The following is a 20,664-nucleotide window of genomic DNA, read 5'->3' as shown; positions in this document are numbered from 1 at the left end:
ACTGCTTCAGCAATAGATACAGCTGGAAGAAACAAACTTACTCTTGAGTGTGCTATCAATAATTACAGTAACAGTACTAGCCTCTGTCTGCCAGCTTGCACTGCTTCACCACCACACATCTGTCAGGGCTACAAAGACATTAATACTGACGGATGTAGGGAGCTATTGCTGGGGGTGTACAGGGAGGAAGGAGAGTCTTCAGTGTGAATCAGATGTTGTTGCTTATAATTTTTCACCAGCTTTTATGCTGTTCCACACAGTTAAATATGAGTTGCTCTGTTAAATCTTTTAACTGCCATTTTATGGTAATAACCTCCCTGAAAGAGAGAACTGGAGAAGTTAGAGGACTGTATCTGAATCCCTTGCTGTTTTGGGTTTGGTGATGAATTGGTCTGTGCTTTTGGTTAGCTCTGAAACCACCTGGTCTCCTATTCAGGAGGAAAAGAAAGAAAAAACAGAAGGAAAAAAAAAAAAGCGCCAAACCCATACAATTTCCACAAAGAAATCTCAGAGCAAAATATGAGGTTCCTGTTCTTTAGGAGAGTCCTGCTGCTACTGATGTTTGAGAGATACCAGATGGGTTTTGGTGGAAGAGAAGTCCTGATGGATTTTGGTCTGTCCCTAGATAAGCCCCAGAGCCAGACATGGACTTTGCCACTCATAACAATGGTTATGAGGTACCCAGGTGTCTGCCTGGAGGCCCTCTCTGGGGCTGTGAGGAGAAAGGGTGCATGCAGGGGGTTCCTCCTGGGGCCTGGAAAAACCTGAGCTGCCATCTTTTTATCCACTTTTTGAATGAGATTTAGAAAACATTCAAGGGAATAGCTGTTAATTTGTTATTAAGGGGTTTAAATGATGACAAAATGAGGCAATCTTAGTTTGGAAAGTGGGTGTCCACGCAGGAATTTACTCTGGGGTCCCACTGTGGGAGGATTGTGCTGCTTTTCTACACACCAGGGGCCAGAGAGGAGGCAAGGTGCCTCTGGAGAGGTCATGCTTCAGCTCCTCCAGGCTCTGGGGGCTGCACAGCCACTGCCTTTAACATCACAGTTTTCTTATTAGAAACTATTGATGCGGCAAGAAAAGGGATAAGAGGACTCCTTACTCTTCAACCCTTTAGGAAATGATATGCAAGCAATGACGAAACAGAGAATAGGCGGCTGCTGAAAGAGCATGGAGATAGCTACTGGCAGAGGAGAGCATGAAACTGATTTTAAAGAGCAATGTGGGCAGAACAGACTGGATGCAGCTGAAAAATTTGGATTATGACTCACATCTACAAATCTTGGCTGTCAGCTCGCAGAGGATGTGGTAAGCTCTGTGCTACTGAAACATGCAGTCTTTTGAAAACTTTGCACCCCTCATGGTCAGGAATGCTTGTAGTTCTTGTGTGCGCTGCTCACTTCCAGGTACAATATTCAGCTCATGCCAGTAAGCCTGCCAGAAATAGATGTGTGTCTTGCACTGAGACAGAAGGAAGGGCAAAGGCAGAGCCTCTTGGAATAAACATCTCTGGAGTAGGTGATAAATTTGGTGCAGGTCTTGTCTAGAGGAGAGGAATTTTTTTCCTTTGGAGCATGATTCCTGCATCCACGCTGATTTGCACGGTACGTGCTTGAGATGCTAAGTTTTGGGGAAGGGTAAGTTACCTACAAGGAAAATGGACAGGGGATAACTCTCATTCAGCACCTGCTTAGGTGGCTGATAATCTGACATCCTGGGATGTGGTTTGGAAATAGTTGGCCAAAGTGATTCTCTTTGCATGGTTGGAAATGCTGCTGCAGTGCACTTATAGGTTCACTACCTTCACAGATAGAGCCCACACACTTGTTGAAAAATGAAGGAGAGAAAACCTGTGGCCTTTGCAAGTAGACCCAGCAATTATGTGCTTGGGATGCCTTCCTAGAAAACAAATGAAAGTTGATGAAACCTGAAATTCCGTCCTGGGATGGGAGGGAATCTACATCTAGGGTATCTAAGTTCAGATAGTTGTAGCAGTTACATATAGAAAGGCCTTGCACTGTGGTTGTTTTTCACCTCTTTTGAAGTCAAAGACATGAATCAGTTCATGCTCTTACTCCAAAGGCCCAATGCCCTTGAAGTGACCTAACTCTCCCTCTGCCCTATCCTTAGTGTAGAAGAGGATGAACACTCCCATGCAAACGTTCCTGCCCTTAGACACATCTGGTCCCCATGTTCATGTCCCAGCTTTGCTGCTGCCATGACCCCTGTTACACTGCTGAGTTTACACTATCCAGGCATCTGTTGTTATGCGCAGTATCTGCCTTCTCTTGTCATGTTGCTATTCCCTGAATTTCAAGTATTGCAAGAATTTTCAGCCCTGTTGGCTTTCAGGTAGGCTTTTTTTACCTTCCGTGACTGGAAGAAGTAACAGAGGCATAGTCAGAGGCTCATTAGTTTTGTTCTAACTCTGCGTACCCGCACTTGGAAGGACTGAAAGAGTGGCTTGGAAGTATGGCCATCCATTGACCATGGGCCAATGATGGCTCCTTCCAGTTAAAAAACAGGTTTTTATGGATGTTTAAGTACCAAGAGTGGTATGAGACCCTCATGGAAATGTTCCCACGTACTGTATATTTCTACCCAGCCTATGCAATAACCTCTGAAAGACTGCATTTCCTTTTGAGGGGGCGAAGTGCTTTGCTTTCTGCCTGGCTTGCACTTGACTTGTCTTTGACGCTTCCATGGTTTCAGCACTCGGTGAAGCACACATCGTCTTCTCAGAGGCCCTTTGCCGTTTCTCTCCATTTGCTTTGTTTGCCTCTGTGACCCACCCCATCATTTTATTTTTTTCTCCACTGCATTATTTAAAGCAGGAAATAACCTGTTTCCCTGGAGGCAAGGAACCAGGTGATGCTGGACCACTTTGTACCTGAACATGCTTCACCACCGTGAGACAGCTGGGTTGCTTTCATTCAGCTTTCAAAAGCAGACTTAGCTGTAACCACTGAACATTTAGCCACTGGGCAAAAAAATGCACCTGAAGTTATAGCCTCCTTGAAACTCTCTTGCCTGTTGTTGTCTGTGCTGTGTGCGTGCTCTAGGGCAGGGTGGCTTGCAAGTGGCACCTTGGCACAATAGGAAACATCCCGATGAGATGTTGTTTTTCCCTTGCTCTAGTCCAAGCACAAGCTGCCACTCAGCAGGGCCAGCTGTGTGATCCCAGGGCAGAGCTGCCCGGCAGGGTGATGCCAGGGGCTCTCAGCACCCTCCTGCTCTCTTCAAGAACTATAGAAGGGCATTTTCTCAACTTATCCTGAATCATGCTGCTGTAGCTCTGGCCATTTGCACAGAAGGGAGAGCAGGGACTCCATATTCCTGTTACGAAGGTTGCACATGTGCAAGTCACATTTGTTTCCTCCCTCGTTGCAATGACCCTGCCTGACGCAGCAAAGGTGTCCCCTCTGCAGCCGGTGTTCCCTCCACCCACCTCCCCTCTGTCTCCCAGCAAGAGCCCCTGCAGCTGCACACCTGCACCATCCCAGGGCTATTCCTAGGAAGCTGTGCCTGAGCTTTGGGCTTCCCTCTGCACCTCTGTTCATGGCCCTGTGCGCTCTGGTAGTATGTAGAGGCTGCTTTTGCAAAGGCATGTGGTGCCTTCCACTGCAGAGCAAATTCAAGGGATTTTTTCCTTCTTTCTTTGTTCAAGAAAGCATCCTGGCTCACAGCAGAGGAACAGAGCTCTGAGCCTGGGTTAGAACACCACCTAAAACCCACAGTAGCATTCAGGGCTGTGAGTATACAAGATCTTCAAGTGAAATGTGTAGAGGAATAACATCAGCCCCACAGGGTATGACAAGCAAGACTAAAACTGATTGGTCATTGCCAGGTAGGAGGAACACAGGACACAGTGAGGACTTGGCAGCCCAAGGGGTTTCCCTGCTGCGTGGCCGAGATCCAAACCCCACATGAGGTCTGTTAGACACGTGCATTTTGGCTTGGGTATTTTCCAGCTGAGCTGGACCAGCATCCCTCAGTGTCGCAGAGGGGTGACTCACACTGCTGCAGGCACAAAGCCCCCTGCCCATGCGCACCAGCCACCTGCGTTGCCTTAGGGCTCATCTTCAGGCTAAGTCTGGCAGGCAGATAGTGCTGCTTCTCTATTCCCAGAATGAACCTTACGTAAATTCTTGAGCCAAACTATTTTGTCATCCTTGATGAATCCTCCTGCTATTAAGTCATTCCCCACTTTCCTTGGCTCAGAGCTCCTCCAGGATGTTTAGTATTGATGGCCTCACTGATGCCTACTCTGAAAGAATTTTTATTTTCCCTCCCACACAGCTGCTAGTGGGAGGCACTGATTCATGCCAACGACCTGCCCGATCCTGGAGCTGAAAGTCAGTCAGGGAGAGAGCTGAGCTGCTGCAGCAGGCAGGTGCTGGAGCAGATCCTCATCAGGCATCGATGGAGTAGCTCCCAGCCTCTGAATGGAGCCAGGGCCATTTACACCAGTGGAGGATCTTTCCCCGGGAGTTTGAGGTGTTTTGGTATGTGTGGGTATATTGGGACATATGGTTGCTAAAATCAGTGTACAACAGGCAGTATACATCCTATAGAAATGTGTCTATTTCATTATTGAGCATAAGTGATTTTGTGTGGGGCATATGTTTTCCCAAAACACAAAAGTTCATTTTAAAAATACCCTGTTCTGTAGGCTTTCCCTAATGACTGTTTTTCCCCTGCTCATCTATTAGCCAACAATACATGCCAGCATTTCTTCCTTTAAAGTAAAAACTAGCACATAGTACACAGGGCATGAAATAATAAGATGTGATTAAGACAGTAGCTGGAACTAACCAAAACCTGAAAACTCATGGCTGAAAGGTCAAACCTTTATTTAAATTGCCTCTGCAGTGGCCTATTTATTTGCAGGTGCTGTGAATTAAGAGGGAAAGTCTTGTAGTGAAAGAACATCTGGCATGGAAAATATCACCTCAATTCAAACTGAACAAAGTTTCACTGGAACTAGAAGGTAGGTTCTTGTAATGGAAAATGTCAGTCAACCTCAGGGCAGGTAACACCATCCAGCATTATCTGTAATGACTGCGTTTCTGGGTAAGGGGCAGTACATGGGCCAGGAATGCTGCTAAATGGGTGCTAAAATCGGCATCTCCCACCAAGGAAACAGGATGATTCTGTGATTAAAGATACTGAGGTGGAGATGGGGGAGATCACTGCTATGCCCTGCAACACATTTTCAGTGTCACCTTCACATACTGTTTTGTTCTGAGTTCCCAACAGCTTTTTCTGGGGGATCTGAGAGCTTCGAAGAAGGAGTGAGAGCACAGGGTATTTACACCCTTATCTTTATCTGACAGGAACTCCCCTAAAAAAGCCATGATTAGAGGTTGAAATGGTTTTGTGTCTGTGGTCCTGGCCTCCTTGTTTAAGAGGCAGCTCAGCATGTGCTCTGTGAGGCCACCTTGTTTTTCATCCTTGTCCCCTCGTCTTCTCTGGGTCTGGGGGGTCCCTGAGGGAGCATTGCCGTTCCCGGCATGGGCTCTGGGCCAAGAGAGTCAGGACACAGCCAAAGGCAGCTGTGGGATGACTGCCTATGTGTCCTCAAAGCACTTCTTCCTTCCACGGGATGGCTGGATCTGGAGAAGAGTTGCTTTGTTTTGCATTTTGGGGTGGCTGTTATGTTGATCTGAGTAAGGAAGGTATGATGATGAAGGTATTATGTTGATTTTGGTAAGGAAGGGTCAGTCTTAGTTTTTGAGACTTGTCGGTGCTGGAAGCAGAGAGAGGCACCCACGAGGTGAGTACCACATGAAGCAATGAAAAATGTGTGTGTAGACAAGTCCCATGTCTGGGTTTTTGTTTCTAATGCTGGTTGTCTGATGTTCAAAAATAAACTTGTTGCACATGAATTACTGAGGAAAAAAAAAATCTTCTGGGATTGAGGAAACAAACTGTGCCTAAAGGCTGTTTTGAAGGCTGGGGGAGTCTTTCCAGAGGCAGCAGTGGATCAGGCTCAAAATGCAGTGCTTTGCTGGACAAGGGTCAGACTGATTTCTGGGCCCCTTCCTCCTGTTGCTGCTACCATGGGGTGCCTCTGCGGCGCTAGCACTTGATGAGAGGAGATGTCAGCACCTAGCCTGCCACTAAGAGAGAGAAATGAAGCTGATTAAGCACAGATGCTTCTTGTTTAGCATTTGAGTGCAGCAGGCACCCTCAACAGCCCTGGTCCTGGGTTGTCCTCGGAGCTACTCAGCCTGGGTGGGAAAGTCACCCATATACGGTGCCCATCCAGTTTTGGGTGCACCTAACCTTGAAAGGAGGTGTCCTCTTAAAAGTGTAAGTTTGCCACTTTTGACCTGTTTGAGCTGAAATATACCCCCTGAGGCAGCCCGACATGGGTCAGCATGGAGGAGAAGGGTTGTGGGAACCATCTCTTCCCAAAGCCAGGGCATGACACTTGGCAAGCTCAGTACACCTCATATGAGAACTGGTGAAGCTGTCACCAAAATCCAGGATAAAAATAACTTATCAACACCAATTTGATGCAGATAAGCAGACATTTCTTTATTGACGGCCGGAGGTGTAGGGGAGTGCTCTCACCAACAACACATGCCAGGCACCAGAATCATACACCTTGTATAGAACTTACTCATACATATTCATTAAGTCTTCATACATAAACACACAGCTTCTAAAAAATCATTAACATATTCTCCTATTTCCGATTCTGCGCAGTAGAGGTTAGAAATGTCTAGAAATGGGTCTGGGGTGTAATGTGAGTAGGTGGTCCATGAGTTGGTGGTCGCGATCTCCCCCTGCCGGAATTACCTTTTGCTTAAGGACACAGTTTTCTTGGCAGGTACTTGCAAGCTGTTACGGTCACTTCCCTCAGTTCCCATTAATCCTGGACCTTGACAACTACTTGCATTCTTCTAGTCCTATGTATGTATTACAAATCAGTTTACAAATCATCTTGTGTCTTGTTACCTAGGTTCTAGCCATTCCTACTAAACAATTATGACCAATCCCTTCGGCCTTGGTACGGGGCTGTACAGGGGATTTTAGAGTAGCAGTCAGTTGCTAGATTCAAAATACAATAAATATAAAATAAATGGGGGTTTTTTACTAAAATATTCCTTAATTCTATACTCACATTAAAATCAAGCACAATTTAATTTCAGTTGATAATAAAATCAGTAACATTTCCCCCCTTTGAAAGTGTTGAAAATCATTTCAATACTTTCACACTTTTATTCATTTTCATCTTTGAAGCCAAAGTTTGTCTTGCCAGATGATGGTGGTGGCGGGCTGTAGTCTGGTGGCATAGTGGGTGCTTCTCTCATAATTCTATGATGTATTGCAAGCCTATTATTTAACTGTCTTTTAAGACAGGCATACACCAACATAATTCATCAAAAGGACAATTAGTAGCAAAAATAGAGTTTTGATTAGGGATTTCAGCCAAGAGCTCAAGTTCCATCCTAATCCACTAAAAATTTTTCCTAGACAATCTTCTGACATATCTTCTGACATATGTTCTTGAATGGTTTCTGTTTCTTTTTCAATTTTGCCTAACAGATATAGATCATGTTCTACATCCTGTGTAACATTCAGAATATGAATGCAGCAATGATCCAATCTATCTTTGAGATATCCACATACTCCATGCTCCTTTAACAGAAGCATGTATAATGCCATCCTGTTTTAAAGTGTCATTCGGGAAGTTGCCTGTAACTGTATGTTTAATTCTTTAAATCCTTTTCTTGTAACATTGGCCAGTTTTTCTACTTGTCCTGTTAAGTGATAAAGCCATTCTCTGTTCCTATAGGATGCTATTGGGTTCAAAAGAGACTCTAAAGCCCAGCCCATTTTTACTCCTGTTTCTGGTTCATTCCAGGTGTCATCATCTCTTTCAGACCTTTTAATTCGTTGTAATTTTAAGTTTTCCAGGGATCCCTTGAATGGCGATTTCTTACAAATCGGACACAGTATTGGCAGGCCTAAAGTAAGTTGTTTCACCTTACCATCTACTGGTAAGTGGGTTGTCCAGGTGCCATCACTTAATGCCCAAACTAAATGCCCTGGAATCTGAATGGTAGATTTCTTACAACTAAAAAAGTATCCTCTTCTGGGTGTAAAGAATCCTATTCTGGGTGTAAATAACCTCACCATGTAAAAGTCATGGTGAGGTTATTATGAAAACCTCAGCAATAACAACCAAACTTTAAAGCAGCTGCCAAATGAGGAATTCTTTAAATTATTAAGTCTGCATTGCTGCAATCATACACCTTTTCACATTTCCACCATGGTACTACATGTTCCTTTTCTAGTCGGGTAGTGCCTTTATCTACTATCGAGGGAAGGATTGCAAACACTCTATTAATCCAGGTACCGTCCCAAGTAAAACACCCAGGCGTTCTGGCCATGTACTGAAACCGTGAGAATATGGACATAGACCATACAGAGTCCCACTGTGCCTGTTTTTGGGTACTTTGCCCAGTTTTGTTACACTGCCATTCCATGATGCTCCTGCTCACATTGTTTTTAATTTGTTCATCATATGAACACCATCCTAGATTAGGGTTTGGGCCTCCTGGAAAGAGAACTCGAGCCAAAGCACTAGGTTGAGACGCTGTAACAAAGCCATAATTTAGTAGGTTTTGGCAGTCTGATTTTTTTCTGGTGATTTCCGTTGTTTCTTAATAACTTTCACTTCTTTATACCATTGAATCACTGACTTTTGTTTGCAATAAGTGGTCTCGTTTTTGTGTTCTAGATAGGTCAAATTCATAGTCAAGATTCCCCAAGGAATAGATTCACCTACTGCTCTTGGAATTGGTAAACAAGCTGTGATCTGGGTGACATTTTGTAAGTTGGCGAATCCCTTAATCAATCCTAACATCAAATTTTCTTCAGGCATTTCTTTGGGAATTTGGATTAATTGTTCTGTATCTGATTGCCTTCTGTTCCTTGCCACCAGATCAACCCATGATTCCACCAGCGTCACTTTCCAAGCCAATATAAGGAGAACAATCACAAATTGATATGAAATATTAGACATGTTTTAAAGTCAGTTTTAAAGTCTTTGGGTCATGGTTTATAATTTTCCATGGAGTAGGTGCTTTCTTCACTCGAGTATAGTGTATTGAAGCATCTGATTCTGCAATCTTGATAGCCGTAAAGGTTGTTAACAGTATCTGGAAAGGTCCTTTCCAACACTCCTGTAAATTTTCAGAAGTCCACGTTTTCACATAGACATAATCTCCTGGTTGAAAGTCATGCACTGGAGTTTCCAGGGATAATGGTTTATTCCACACCACTGCACTCTGAATCGCAGTCAGTGTTTTTCCTAAAGAAATCAACTAGTTATACACATCCTGTTTTCCTTTCACATGCATGTTTGGATTTGGTTCTGGGGACTCATAAGGTTTTCCATACAATAATTCATAAGGACTGACTGAGGTTCCACTCTTTGGTTGTACTCTGATTAGTAATAATGCCAATGGAAGTGCTTGAGGCCACTTTAAATTGGTCTCTTGACAGATCTTACTTATTTGTCCTTTTAAAGTTTGATTCATTCTTTCTACTTTTCCACTGGATTGTGGCCTCCATGGAGCATGCAAATCCCAAGTGATGCCAAAAACTTTACTAACGGTTTGGACTATTTCTGCAACAAAGTGTGGACCTCTGTCAGACAAAATTCCAATACAAACTCCAAATCTTGGAATTATCTCTCGTAGTAACCACTTTACTACTTCATTGGCTTGTGTGGTACGACAGGGAAAAGCTTCTGGCCATTCTGTAAAAGTATCAACCCCCACCAGGATGTATCGGTACCTATTTTGTCTAGGTAATTCTGAAAAATCTACTTGCCAATAATCTCCAGGTTCTGTACCAAATTTTATTCTACCCATTTGAACTCTTTTCATGGTTACTGGATTGTTTTTCAAACATACTTTACATTTTGCATTTTATTAATTTAGCCATGTCTATCATCTTGACAGATATAACTTGTTTTTGTAAAGAAGTTACTAAAGCTTCTGCTCCCCAATGACATCCTTGATGTTTGGTTTGCCTTATTTCTCTCATTAATAAAGGTGGAACTACTACTCGTCCATTATCCCATCCTGCTAAATTTTTCTTAGCATTCAAAAATTGACCTAATTTTTCATCTTCTACTGAATATTTCGGCCTTTCCCTCTGAAGAGTTACTGTTTTGGAGGGAATTAATGCCATTTGGAATGCTTCTTCCTTTGCTATTTTCCTTGCTGTTCGGTCAGCCAAATTGTTTCCAATAATTTCTTTTGTATTTCCAGTTTGGTGTGATTTACAGTGCATGATTGCTACCTGATATGGTTTTTGAACTGCCTGTAATAATTGTAAAATTTCCTTTTGATATTTAATATTTGATCCCTGAGAGGACAATAATCCCCTTTCTTTCCACAAAGCTCCATGGACATGTACCACCCCAAGAGCATACTTAGAGTCTGTCCAAATATTTACTTTCTTCTTTTCACTTAGTTCTAAGGCTCGAATCAAAGTAATGAGTTCTGCTTTCTGAGCTGATGTGGTACTCGTCAGTGCCTTTGCTTCTATAACTGTGGTGTCTGTTGTTACCGCATATCCAGTGTATTGAACTCCTTGCTCCATAAAGCTGCTGCCATCTGTACACAATTCCCAGTCTGGTTGCTCCAATGGTACATCCTTCAGATCTTCTCGACTGGAATAAACATACTCGATAGTAGCCAAGCAGTCCTGCTCCAGTTGCTCTTCTTCCTGTGTGGAACTTAAAAACACTGCAGGATTTACCAGGTTAGTTGTTTTTAGAATCACATCATCTTGTTCAGACAGTACTACCTGGTACTTCATCATTCAGCTCAGAGATAGCCAATGTCCCCCCTTTTGTTCTAAAAGAGTTATCACCACGTGTGGGACACAGACTGTTATTGTGCTTCCCAAAGTCAATTTCCGAGCTTCCTGTATGAGCAATACTGTTGCAGCCACAGCTCAAAGGCAGTTTGGCCACTCTTTACTCACTGTGTCCAGTTGTTTAGAGAAGTATCCGACAGGTCGTTTCCAGCTTCCCATCTTCTGAGTCAGCACACCTAGTGCCAGGCGTTGTCTTTCGTGAACAAAGAGCTGAAAGTCTTTGGTTATGTCCAGAAGTCCTAAGGCAGGTGCAGACATTAAAGCGTTTCAATTCTGTGTCAGCTCGTTGTTGCTGTGGGCCCCATGTAAAAGGAGAGTTCCTTTGGGCCTCATATAGCAGTTTAGCTATTAGACCATAATTCATGATCCAGAGGCGGCACCACCCTGTCATTCCTAAGAATGCTCTGAGTTCAGGAATATTTTTCGGCTCACATGGCTTCTCAGTGTTCTGTTCCTAATTGCCGCTGCCTTTTTGAAATCTTAGAGTCCAAATATATCACAGTCTGATATGCTATTTGGGCTGCTTTTTTTTTTTTTTTTTTTCCCTTGGTTACCTTGTACCCATTCGGTGCCAGAAAATTAAAAGGATCTGTTGTTACCTGTATGTAGGTAAATCTTTCTTCTGTAGCAATCAGTGTGTCATCCACATATTGTAAAAGCAAATGTCCAGGTTTTGGTTTGTCCTGTTTCCGTGTTTCAAGCTCCTTTACCAGCTGATTTCCAAAGATTGTCGGGCTGTTTTTAAATCCTTGGGGTAGTCTTGTCCATGTCAGCTGCATCTTTGTCCTGTTTGTGGATTTTCCCACTCAAAAGCAAACAATTTTCTGTTTTCCTTCTCCAAAGGTGTACAAAAGAAAGCATCTTTTAAATCAAGCACTGTAAACCACTGATAAGTCTCCTTTAAAGCTGTTAACAGCGTGTAAGGATTTGCTGCTACAGGATATATACCCTTAACTATTTGATTCACTGCTCTTAAGTCTTGCACTAACCTATATTCACCTGATGTTTTTCTGACTGGTAGAATGAGAGTGTTATACTCAGATTCACACTCCTCCAAGATTTTATACTTCAAAAATTTATCAATGAGTTTCTTTCTTATATCTGGTACCAATTGTCCTATAAAAATCAAAGCCAATTATATCTGAGCTGCCTCAGTTTCTACTTTCAAAGTAGGGTGGTTTTTTTTTCTGGCAGCTTCTTTTAGTCTTTCCAGAAACGCTGAGGGAGATTCAATCTTATCTTGTCTCACCTCATACAATTTAGACCAGTTCAGAAACCTAGGCATGGCATGTTTAACTCCATATAAAATCCATTTCTGATACCTACTCAGTCTTTCTCTGTGCTCCACATTATTTGGATCCCCACTGCGGATCCCCAGATGGAAAATTCTGTTCTAATATTCCACCTGTTGTCCCACTCAATACAGCCACCTCTGCCTGGGCTTTACTAGTCTTTAATACCATCTGCTTTTCTGTATCATCCAACAAATTATCTAGAATTACCTGTAAATCACTCCAATCCGGATTCTGTGTTCTGATGATAGTATCTACTACTCTGCCTGTTCTCTCAGGATCCTCTCTATACACTCCAGCTGCCTGCTTCTAAGCCATCAAATCCACACTGAAAAAGGCACTTTCACATATGCTGGCCCATCATTGCCAACTCCTTGCCACAGGGGAGCTATTGTTTGTACCTGCTGCCGAGTTCTTCGAGAAACAGGGGTATGAATTACAACCTCAGACGGCCCTTCATCCCCATCCTCTATTCCACTACTCTCAGGTTCATCTACCTGTTCTCTATGTTCTCGTCCCCGCCGCCGTTCTCTCTGCAGAGGGGATATATCTAATTCAGGCCCTTCATCCTTTTTAGCAGAAGCAATTCTTTTCTTTAAACAATCTTTTCCAAGCTCACATGTTGAACAACACTTTTTCACCTTTTTATCGTCAGAAGTTATAGCCATTACTAAATTATCCCTACTAATCAACTCACATTCCTTCTGCCAATCCTCTTTTGTCTTAAATAGAAAAATAAACCAACATATGGCACTTCATTTTTCTTCTCTTCTACAAAACAGCATTAACTGCAAAATGGTATTATAATTCAGTGTCCCATTCATGGGCCATTTTTCCTGATCATCCAAAGTATACAGAGGCCACCAGTGATTACGATATTCAACCATCTGACTCTTTCACAAATCATCCTGCAAATCTCCCCAGTGTGCTAACAAACATCCTAACAGGGAAGTTTTTGGCACTTTGTCATTTGGAGCCAGATTACCCATACTTTTACTTTTAAACAAATGAGTCAGCTTAGATGCCATGGTTCAATTACTTTGTAACACAATATACAATCAATCACTCGCTCAAGTCTATTGCTTCGTCCTTCTCCGGCTGCACCCCTCGCAGGATAACAGAACCGCAGATCCGAACTCCACACTCGCTTCGTGCTCAATTGCACGTCTCACACTTACAAACACACTCACACTCACACCTTTCCACATTATTACCATAAATAAAGGTATGTCACACAATATAACCAGTTCTTAATTACCACACAATACTCAATCGAGGAAATAAACAGTACCACAATAAAGTGCATAAAAACTTCTAACTTTTTGTTAGAGGCACTACCTTTGATAACTCTATAGCATATAGGTTCCCTTGTCTACGCTGTTGTCCAACCCTGCAATAGCTTTCGCTTATGTCTTACAGGCAGACGCCTAGGCTTACACTTTACGCTAGGATCCTTTGGTCCAACCCTGCACAGCTTTTGCCACAACTGACAGGCAGACTTACGCTATTACACTCAGTCCAACCCTGCACAGCTTTCGCTGCGTCTGACAGGCAGACTTATACTAGTGGGACTCAAACCCACTTATTACAACAATACCTTAAGAATGTAATGAAGTGTCTTACCAAAATCCAGGGGACGTCGCGAAGAGCCTTATGGATCGGGGATTGATGGGTGTCCCCGAGAAATCCTCAGTGCCGGCTGGAACCGATCAGGTCCCCGACTCCTCTGGTCTCTCTCAGCGAGGTCCCATCTGGGTCGCCAGAAACTGTCACCGAAATCCGGGATAAAAATAACTTATTGACACCAGTTTGATGCAGATAAGCAGACACTTTATTGACGGCCAGACGTGTTGTTGGTGAGAGCACTCCCCTACACCTCCGGCTGTCAATAAAGAAATGTCTGCTTATCTGCATCAAATTGGTGTCGATAAGTTATTTTTATCCCGGATTTCGGTGACAAAGCCACCCAATATGGCTTCATCCCCGTGTACAGAGTAGCAGAATCTCTTTCAGGGTCACTTTTTCTGCTTTTTCCACTTTCATGACCTCTCCACCCCCAGGATTACAACTGGATGCTGGGCCTTTCATCAGGGCTTGCGCCAGCACATATCTTTTTTTATTCCCTGAGATTCTGCTCAGCCTTTCAAACATCACATGGATAGAGTCACACCCAAGGGCTGCCTGACTGAGTGTGGCCAACACCATCTGCTAACAGAAAGGCTGAGGAAACCCTGGGGCATCGCCAAAGGCTGAGGAAACCCTGGGGCATCGCCTAAGACTGAGATATGTGGCCAAGCCCAAAGGAGCAGGCATGGCTGTTTGTTGGAAATCCAGAGAGACTGTACCAAAGAGAATGTCCCACACGTGCTTTTTCAAGAGACAGACATGAGAGCAAGGTAGTCCTCAAAGGTGCTAAGCACCCCAGGGAGAGCTGGCACCACCCCTTTCCCATAGGAGCTGGCTTCCAGCTGGTCAAGGCCACCTTTGCAATGTCTTTGAGAGGGAAACAGTGACAGGTTCCCACATGAGTACCCCTGGATAATAGGTCATAGCTCTTGACATCTGCTTGTTTCCACCTTGTGAGGACATTTGATCTTGAGAAAGCTTTTTTCTATGTTCCCTGGCAGGCTATGTGCTGACTTTACATCCCTGGCGGGGGACCTGCAGCACATTGCAAGGGTTTTTGGCTGGAAAAGCTGCAGAGGCAGATGTATGTGATGGGATTTTGTATGTCAGCAAAGATGTCTGTTGCTCTCTGCCTGGTCCTGCCCATAGCCTGCCAGGTGCCAGCTGCACTGATACTCCGCTGCTTGCAATAGGTGCTGCTCCTCGAAAACTGGTGCTTTTCCAGGGAGTGCAACAGGAACCCAATATCTACTCTCTGGCAGCCACAAAGTCATAAACTTCTCATCGAGACGAGCTAGATGGGCGTGATGGGGAATGAGTGCCAGCCAGTGTGGAGGTGAGTTTCTACCAGACTGTGCTGCTGTCTCTGACCAGGGAGAGATCTCTGGAGAAGGGACAGAGCAGCGGCCTTAGTGTGGGGCCATAAGATGTGTAGCATCTGTGCTTGGAGCTTTGGTATGCCAGTGCTGCCTAGTTTATTTGTACAGAGATGGCAAAGCCAGAAGGTTTGTGACGATCTATGTTTGAAGAGAAGGACCTAAATTAATGTTACTAGCAGATGGATAGAGAAGAGAGACCCAAATTAATGCCTCCCTGAAGGAAAGACAATTAAGTTGGCTCATGTCCATCCTGCCAGCCGGTCACTCGGCATTTGTCCAGTCAGGCAGTCAGCACTTGCACAGCTCCAGACTGCACCATGCCCAACCAAAATGGTTGGGACAAGAGGGAGGGAGGTGGGGACAGGGCACTCAAGCAGGAGGATGGCCATGCTGGGATGCAGGAGCAAGCTGAGATCCCCGGGGAGAAAGGGGACACATTCAAAATCATTGAATTCATGTGTCATTAGTTCTGCCTCTTGCAGAATAGCTCTTCTACTCGGAAAAGATTCTGATTATCTTTGAGAGGATGCTTCCTTGGTTTTTGCAGAGTTGGAGGGAAGGTTTAGACTGCATTTGAAAGCCTTTGCTTTTGGGGAGCCAAACTCTGGGCACTCCTCCTGCAAGGAGAAGCAGTTATTGCCCCGTTGTTTGCACAGCTACTCTCTGTTAGGCTTTTTCCCACTGGTTGTTCTCATTCTCAGCTGCTCTTTCCTACTAACTTCACATATTTTGGTGGCTGCATTTCTAGAGCCAGGGCAGATTGCTCTCCTGACTGGTGTGCTGCAGTGGCAGGGAGGGTGTTTTGCAAGACATCAAGTCAGCGCTGAAATGCAGTTCCTCTGCTTCCTCTGCCTCGCTGTCAGGGTGAGTTATTGGAGGTCCCTGGAGTTGTAATGGGGGAGATGAGACTGGAAAAAACTCAGGAGCTGAAGGATTGTGGTGTTCAGTGAACGGGGGAATGTGTGTGGTGTGTGTGAGGAAGGCAACATCCCTGAGAGGCCCTATGTGTCTGTATGGCATTTTGCAGAGGAATTATAACAATGATTTGCCTCTGGAAAATTGTCCTTATATCACAAATATAGGTAGTTATTATCTTATCCAGGAGGAAATGCCTGAAAACTCATGCATGTACAGCAAAGCATAAAATGAGAGGCCAGGGATGTGCTGTCTGTTCCTGGCTCTCAGCAGGTGTCATTTGCATGTAGTCTCTGAAGTTGATGGAACTAGACAAATTTACGCTGACAGAGTATCTGCCAGGTATCTTCAGTTCCCAAGGCTGCCTTTAAACTTAAGCCTCTTAAGCCTTTTATATAAGCACACAGCATTTCACACAGAGAGCCTAAAGGTCTTAAAATCAGGGTATGCAAAAGAGAAAAAAGGATTTTCTAGTGGGAAGAGATCTTAGCAAAAACTCCTCTTGCATTTTGCAGGTTTTGCTCTCTCTTTCGTAGCGTCCTTTTGCAGTTGGGTTTCTGGTTTTGGTGCCAGAAACGTTTAGTGGCGACTGAAAAGAGGTGATTAATTGAAATTTCTTTGGTGATTTCTTTTGCTGTGTGAGTACCGGTTACATGAAATAGATCTCTCAGCACTGTGTTTTCAGTCTGGAATTATGTGCAAGGGCATAATGGGATTTTTTTTTCAGTACATGCACTGTTCAGCAATAAAAAGTTTCCTTTGGAATCGTTACAGTCTGTTGCAGAAATGCATACATTCTTATCTTACAAAATTGAATTGAAATTTGCCTCTGAAATTTCCATAATACTATCAACTACAGAACAATACTGTTCTTACCAAATGGAACCTTTGCTGAGAGTCAAAGTGCTATAAATATTTAAAGAAATTAATTACTAAGTAAGCCAGACTAGTGCCCCAGTCTGTAAATATTAAATGGAACATACACAGTTGACAAAATGCAGGCAGAAACATTGAATGGGGCCATTTCATTCCCTAAATGAAATTATTTGCAGTGCAAAGGCAACTGTAAAGGTCATTTTTGCTTAATGACAAGCAGCACTCAAAATATGAGGGCTTAAGTCAGCATTTTGCTTTCTGAAAGAAATTTCCATACTGTTTTACAGTCCTCTGCACAAGCCCCAAACTTCTTCACCAGTGAGGTTACCAGTGGGGTTAATTGCATACTTTAAAAAAAAAGTGTGTGTGTGGGGGGGTGGTGCAGGGGTTGTTTTGTGGGGTTTGAGGTGGGGTGGTCTAGGTGTACAGCTCCACTGTGCCCTGGCTGGAGGGGGAGATGCCCCAGAGCTCTCAGGCTGCTCTCTGGGCATCAGCTGCCTGGGAGCTCTGGTTCTGCAGCACTGCTGAGTATCTAAAAGCCAGGCCAGAGAGACATGCTGGCAGCTTTCAGTGGCTGCTCATTGTCCAGGACTTGTCTCTGGGGAGGAGGGTGTTGGGGTGCTGTTACTTCCCCCTTGCAGAGGAGGAGGCGTCTGGAGATTCAGAGGTTGTTCCTGTTGTCAGCAAGGTAATTTCATTAGAGCTGAGGCTAGGAGAGGATTTAGTCATAGACAAATTCATAAAGCCATGAGTAATTGTATAAGCGCTTTTTGAGTTCATGTGGATCCAAATCTGTGTTTCAGCTTGATGATTGGTTCATCTGGAATGGCAGGTTTTGACTAGGACTCCAGCACATCATTTTCTGACAGCAAATCAGGAATTTATATCAAGGTGAGAAGTGGCAGCACAGATAAATTGAAGAGACTTGTGACTAAAAATCCCAGCACTGCAACAGCATTAGGCAAATTCTGACTTTCTCTTGTAGGAGGGCAGGAAACATGCATGTTGTTTCACATCAGTGTTGTCTTTCCCATGAATGCCATACCAGTGTAACTGTAAAAGCCAAGTTGCATTTTCTGCCTGGAGCAAGCAAGGTTGGCGCGTTGCTGTCAGGGAAGGATGTAGGAAGTGGCACTGCTTTATAGCAGTAATCATGCTGACACTGTAGTATGGAAAAATTGTCCTTTGTTCTGCAGGCCCAAAAGTCTGCTTTTTATTTATGTATTTATTTTTGTTTTGCAGCATAATCTATAGTCTTCTCCCATCTGAGCTGACAAACACTGAGAGAGGAATGATGGGGAGAAGTAAGTGTGTGTGAGTGGCATATGTGAAGATGTTCATGTGGAAAACCTGGGATATCAAGGAAATGATTGTGTTTAGACTTGGTCTTCCCTCTCTCACTTACCTGTGTTTTGGGTTTGGCTTGGTTTTGCTTTTTTTTTTTTCATTCTGGTGATATCTTTATAGCTTCTGTAGCCTATGAGTGTATCCAGAGGCCCTGAAGTTTGTATCAGGAGGCACAGGGCTTTTTCCGGAACACCATAGCAGAGTCCGTAGCTTATATTTTTAATATCCCTTAACAATTATGACATGTCTTATAGACATATTTTAAAACTCTCTTCAGTTTGGCCATGTAACAGTTGACTTTGCTTCTGTGACAAATACATCACTGAAGAGCTGGAGTTAGAAGGATCCTGCGCAGAAGAGGGTAACAAGTGAGCAAAATCTTTTATTAAAGAAGACTGAGAAAGACAATTCAAGAAGAGTTGACCTGAACTTTTAAGGTTTTCTTGGTTCTGAAGCAGAAATATCCTGTAGATTCTTTAGATTTTCTTTGAAGAAAGTCTTTGAGACTAGAGAGTAGCAGTGGGCTTCTAACAGTTGTTTCTGTACTGCCTAAGAGCACATGGCATGAACAAAACCCCACTGTGTGAAGTACTGTATAACTATAGAGAGGAAAAAAAGTTAGTTGCCCACACTACAGAAATTACACATTTGTACCACACAAGAGTCTCTTCACAGCTCCTCTGTCTCTCAACTGGAGCTCAGTTTGCTGGGCAGTTAGTTGATACCACATGCTAAGGCCACAGGCAGTGACAGGCATTTCTAACTTTCAGGGGAAGAATGACCCAAAAATATTTCAGTGGAGGCAAAAGATGTGCATTTTAGATTTAATTTGGAAGCTAGCTATTGTGTAAATCCAGAATAGAGTCGGTTTATATCTCGGTGCATTCAGGTGATTTGCAACCTGTGGTCTCAGTTCTGCTATGAGGCTGCATTTTTTATCGCTGTTGGGTTTCAAGTGACAAGAGAGTCTAAACTGAAATATGCAGTGACCACGCATTACAAGTCACAAACTGTACCAGCCCAATCCACCCAAGCACAGGCTGCTGCAAGGTGTGCTTAGAAGCATTCTGGTTTAGCTAATAGCAGTATCATTTCATCTCCCATGGATTCAGCTCAAGCAGACTCTGTTTCTGATGCCTCTGTCCCTGTCGTTTGTCAGGTCCTCCCATAGCTCGACAAGGAAACTCCATTCATTGGCATCACTGCAGGTGCCTGGTACAGGACAAACAGTCTTTGCTCAGTAAGAAGGAGGAGGTCTGAGTGTTGTCCTGGCTGCTGCCTCTCACAGAGGCTTTGATTGGAGGATTGCAAAGGTTTTGGGGTGTATATGGGCATATGTACCCTTGAAGGGGTGTCCCTTCTGTTTTTCCAGGCCCCCTGTCCGGACGCAGCGCAGACAAGATGTGGCTGAATGCTGGCCTATGTGGATGTGTCTGATGGATTTTAACTCCTCTGAAGTCTGTCACCATACAAACAAAGAGATGAGCTAGGCACCTGATCCTGCCTTGCTATAAAGCTACTAAGATGATAATTGAATTCCTGCGGCATGGTTCAGCTACGTGTTGCACCAGCTCTAAGCCACTGTAACAGTTGGCATTAGTGAGTTATGGGTAAATATAGTGTGTAACGCTAGCAAAGCCTGAGCATCTGTGCACCTCCATTATCCGTTACGTTGCAACCAGCATTCATATACAAAGACCTCTGGAAGGATTTTTGCTGCCATTAGTGAAGCTGGATAGATGGTGTCCCTTGAGGTGCTGGCTTTTCAGATTTGATTGGTGTTTTTCTCAATAACCATCCCCTTAGCACCTTCTGAATGAAAGAGATGAGTTTGTTCATGAAATGGGCTGCAGGATTTTCAGTCCATGAAAACTAATTGGCATCCAAGAATGAAGATAATCCCACTAGCACACCTAATTAGAGGAGAGCAATCTTCATACTCCCCAAGCAGTCTCTCCTCAATTTAAAAGGAGCTCAGACACAGAAACTTGCTTGTCATCCTTTGAAGTTCTGGCTTCTAGGATGAGCCAAACATGTATATTTTTTTAAAAGCATTTGTATTTGAGAGAATCCAGCAGGATAAATACTGTTTATTCATAGAGCAATAGATTGTCACAACATTATGAGGCATGTATATCACCGCAATTGAAGTTCTGACACATCTGAGAAGGGAGGTTGGGGTGTGCCACTCACAACTGATGGAGTGAAATATGCCACCACCTGCTGTAATCCTGATTTAATGCAGTCACATCTCTTTCCTAATCTGAGGGAAAGCTCATGCCATCTGATACCTGGCTGTAAAAGTCCACATGAAGCAA

Source organism: Athene noctua, chromosome 1, assembly GCF_965140245.1.
Source record: "Athene noctua chromosome 1, bAthNoc1.hap1.1, whole genome shotgun sequence".
NCBI lineage: Eukaryota > Metazoa > Chordata > Aves > Strigiformes > Strigidae > Athene > Athene noctua.
Note: the sequence above shows the minus strand (reverse complement) of the source record.